Source organism: Bos javanicus, chromosome 4 (assembly GCF_032452875.1).
Source record: "Bos javanicus breed banteng chromosome 4, ARS-OSU_banteng_1.0, whole genome shotgun sequence".
In the NCBI taxonomy this organism is placed as follows: Eukaryota; Metazoa; Chordata; class Mammalia; order Artiodactyla; family Bovidae; genus Bos; species Bos javanicus.
Window position 1 is genome coordinate 79,948,451 of NC_083871.1, and position 4,730 is coordinate 79,953,180.

Consider the following 4,730-nt stretch of genomic DNA (forward strand, 5'->3'; position numbering starts at 1 on the left):
CATGTTGGCATTTAAGGGGTATTGCTGAATGTAAGCTATTACCCATTTTGTATGTCCCAAGTAAGCCTAAGTTCCTAAGCTTAGGTTCTACTTTCTAAGATTATCTTTCTTTGGCTCTACACGTTAACAAGAAGTCCTTGCTCAGTCCTCTTTGGGTTTGATTATACATGACCTTATTATTATGATAAATATCAATATGATTTCATATGATCCTCTTCTTCCAGTAACCCCTTGAATATTGGTGCTTCTCAGTTGGTCACGTTTGCCTTCTCTTTCATACTCCTTACCTGACTGAGACTTGTAAACCATCACTCTGCAGATCATATCCGGGGAAAACAAGATTTTTCTTGACCTGCACACTATTTTTTAAATCAAAGTTGTAAATTTGAGATATTTATAGATTCACATGCTGTTGTACAAAATCATATAGAATTCTCATGTACCCTTTCCCAGATTCTGCCAAGGGTATGCATAGCTATGGGCAAAAACACATCAGGATATATGAACACAGCAGCAGTCAAGACAGAACAATTCTTTCACAAAACAATCTTTCCTGTGGTTCTTTTATATGCCACCCACTTAGCTTGCATGTCTACCTTTTCTTAACCTCTGGCAACCATTAGCTTGTTTCCCACTTTGGGAGTTTCGTCATTTCAAGAACGCTATATGAATGGAATCATACAGGATATAACCTTTTGAGATTGGCTTTTTTTTTTTTCCACTCGGCATTATTCTATGAAGTTTCATTCAAGCTTTTCTTTGTATCAATAGTTCAGTTTTGTTTTTTTTTTTTGCTGAGGACTATTTCATTCCCTGAATGCACCACAATTAAACATTCACCCACTGAAGCATATCTGAATTGTTGCTGGAATTTGGCTTTTATGCATAAAGGTGCAATTAGTGTTCATTTTGTAGGACAATGAATCGTCCATTTCCCTGAAGTAAATACCCAAGAGAGCAGTTGCTGGGTCATGTGTTAGTTACATGTTTAGCTCTATGAGGAACTGCCAAACTGTACCATTTTACATCCAGGTTCCTTGTCTCCCTGGTAGCATTTGGTGTTGTCGTTTTTTCCTTTTTTTGCCATTCTGATAGATTTGTAGTGGTATTTCATTGTAGTTTTAATTTGGTTTTTCTTGATGGCTAGTGATGTTTAGTATCTTTCAATATGTTTATTTGCCATATATATAACCTGCTTTGATGAGATAGCTCTTCCTGTCTTTTCCCATGTTCTAATTTTATTGTTAGTTTTTTCATTTTTGAATTTTGAAGGTCCTTTGCCAGATACATTATTTGAAAACATTTTCTCCCATTCTGGAGCTTGTTCTTTTATTCTCTTAAGAGGATAAGGTACCTCAGAGCTCTTGTGAGGAGGTCTTTCACAGAACAAAGATTTTAATTTTGATAAAGCCCAAGACATCAAATTTTCCTCTTATGGATCATGGTTTTAGTATCAAGTCTAATAATCCTTTATTCATAGTTCTTGAAAATTTTCTCATACTTTTTATATATTTAAAAAATTCTAATTTTACATGATATTTTGTTTACTGTCTATAGATATTTGGAATGCATTGTTGCATAAGGCATGATACTTAGATTGAGCAGTGCCTATGTCTGCGTGCTAGCACCATTTGTTGAAAAGGCTATCCATCCTCTGTTGAATTACTTTTACATCTTGTTCAAAACTCAGTTGGGCATATAATTGTGGGTCTATTTCTGGGATCTCTGTAATGTTCCATTGATCTATGTGCCTTTCCTTTTCCAAATACCTCTCAGTCTTGTTTACTGTAGCTATATAGTAAGTCTTAAAATTGAGTTGACTGAGTCCTCCCACTTTATCCTTTTTTTAAAGCTGTTTTAGCAATTCCAGTTCCTTTGCTTCTCAGATAAGTTTCAGAATAATCCTATTTATATCTTAAAAAAATCTTGCTTGGATTTTTTAAGTATAGCATTTAGCTTGTATATCAATTTGTGGACAATTGGCATCTTTACTATGTTGAGTCTTCCGATCCATGAACACAATATGGCTCTCCATTTATTTAGATCTTCTTTGATTACTTCCAGCATACAAGTCCTTTGCAGGTTTTCTTAGATTTCTTCCAAGTATTTTATTTTTTGACTGACTGTAAATGGTTTTATATTTTTAATTTCATTGTCCACATATTCTTTGCTACTGCATAGAAACACAATTGATTTTAGAATATTTATCTTGTATCCTGTGATCTTGATGAGCATACATTTTAGTTCTAAAAATATTTTGGTAGATTCCTTGGGATTTTCTACATATACAGACAAGTAATCTTCAAATAGGAGCAGCTTTTCCTCCTTCCTTTATGATATGTATACCTTTATTTTCTTTTCTTACCTTATTGCACTGGCTAGAACTTCCAGCTGTATGTTGACTGAGTCAAATAAAAGCAAATATTTTTGTCTTGTTACTGATCTTAGGGGAAAGTATTCACTCACCATTAAAATTATAATTTTAACTATAGGGTTTTTTTAGATATGCTTCATTAAATTAAGGACATTCCCCTCTATTCCTATTTATTCAGAGAGTTTTTATTCAGATGCTTATCTGACATAGCTTCTTTAAAATTTTTGTCAGATAATTCTAATGTCTCTGTCATCTTGATGTTGGCATTTATTGATTGTCTTTTTTCATTTAGTTTGAAATTTTTCTGGCTCTTGGCTTCCTAAGTGCTTTTCATTTGAACTGAGGACAATTTTATATTGTCTTATAAGACTCTGGATATTAAATCATCTGGTTTTGCTGGTTTCCACTGACACTCATTCTGAAGGAGAGGAAAGGAAAGTACCTTGCTACTGCCAGGTGGGTGTGTAAGTCCAGGTTCTTGACTCAGCCTAATACCTAGGGTGGAAATTCCTTGTTATTCCAACTTAGGATAACAGCTCCATGTCTACATGTAGTCTTCACTGAGACTCAATTGCATGGTGGGCTTGTTACTGCTGGGTGATGGTAACAGTCCTCACTTTCCAGTACGCTTCCTATGACACAAGCCTGAAGCAGAGAGGGAGAGGGATACCTCATTACTGCCCAGTGGGATCGGATGTCCAGGATTTCCCACGTGGTGTCTACTGATAAAACAGAGATGGATGGAGCTAATTGTTGGTTGAACGTGGATGAAAGTCCTAGTTCTTTACTTGGTCTTCTGTGATCCCACCCTGTCAAAGGTATTGAAGCATCTTATTATTCCTTCATGAAAGTAAAAGTCTAGGCTCTTCACTTGGCTTTAGCTAGCATGAGTTGGGGAGGGGCTACAGTTTTTTTCTATGGTGTAGATGGAGTAGATCAGTCATTGTCTAAAAGTTTTTTGACCTGATAGGCTTCCCCTTTCCTGGTTCTTTGATTGGAAAAAGCAGGGTTTGTTGGGCTTTGTTGCCTATGTCATTGTTGTTTCCTGGTTACCAACTGCTTCAGCTCCAAGTCTGAGACATATAAGAACAAAGAAAATTCTGGAAACTTTCCACCATGTTTGTCCACTCATCCTAAGGTCCTGATGGGTCTGCCTTCTTTCCACCTCTGAGAATGTACAGGGTTTTTAGCTCTATTTAGTGGCAGCAATAATAAAAGGTATGTCTACTTCATCTTCCCAAAGTGAAACTCTGCTCTCCTGTGGAACAGTGTTTTAAAATTCTTGTTGCTACCCCGAAATCTAGATTGCTCACCTACTGAGTTCCAAGCAGGTGAGTTCACCTTTCTGAATGTTTTCACCTGGATATCCCACAAGAAATTTAAATTCAATATGAATATGTGGGCTCCCTCCCCCATTGTTCAACCCCTGTCCTTAATAACTCTACCCTGATTATTATCACCACATGGCCATGTAAATCAACAACCAGAAATCATTCCTCTGTACCTTTTTTCCCCTCACTTGCTATGTTTTAGTCATCGAAATATTTAACTCATGTCTGCCTTTATCACCTATTCCTTCTGTTCAGTTCAGTTCAGTCGCTCAGTCATGTCCAACTCTTTGCGACCCCATGAACTGCAGCACACCAGGACTCCCTGTCCATCACCAACTCCTGGAGTTCACTCAAACTCACATCCATCGAGTCAGTGATGCCATCCAGCCATCTCATCCTCTGTCGTCCCCTTCTCCTCCTGCCCACAATCCCTCCCAGCATCAGAGTCTTTTCCAATGAGTCAACTCTTCTCATGAGGTGGCCAAAGTACTGGAGTTTCAGCTTTAACATCATTCCTTCCAAAGAACACCAGGGCTGATCTCCTTCTGAATGGACTGGTTGGATCTCCTTGCAGTCTAAGGGACTCTCAAGAGTCTTATCCAACATCACAGTTCAAAAGCATCAATTCTTTGGTGCTCAGCTTTCTTCATAGTCCAACTTTCACATCCATACATGACCACTGGAAATACCATAGCCTTGACTAGACGGACCTTTGTTGGCAAAGTAATGTCTCTGCTTTTGAATATGCTATCTAGGTTGGTCATAACTTTCCTTCCAAGGAGTAAGCGTCTTAATTTCATGGCTGCAGTCACCATCTGCAGTGATTTTGGAGCCACCCAAAATAAAGTCTGACACTGTTTCCACTGTTTTCCCATCTATTTCCCATGAAGTGATGGGACCAGATGCCATGATCTTCATTTTCTGAATGTTGAGCTTTAAGCCAACACTCTCCTCTTTCGCTTTCATCAAGAGGCTTTTTAGTTCCTCTTCACTTTCTACCATAAGGGTGGTGTCTTCTGCATATC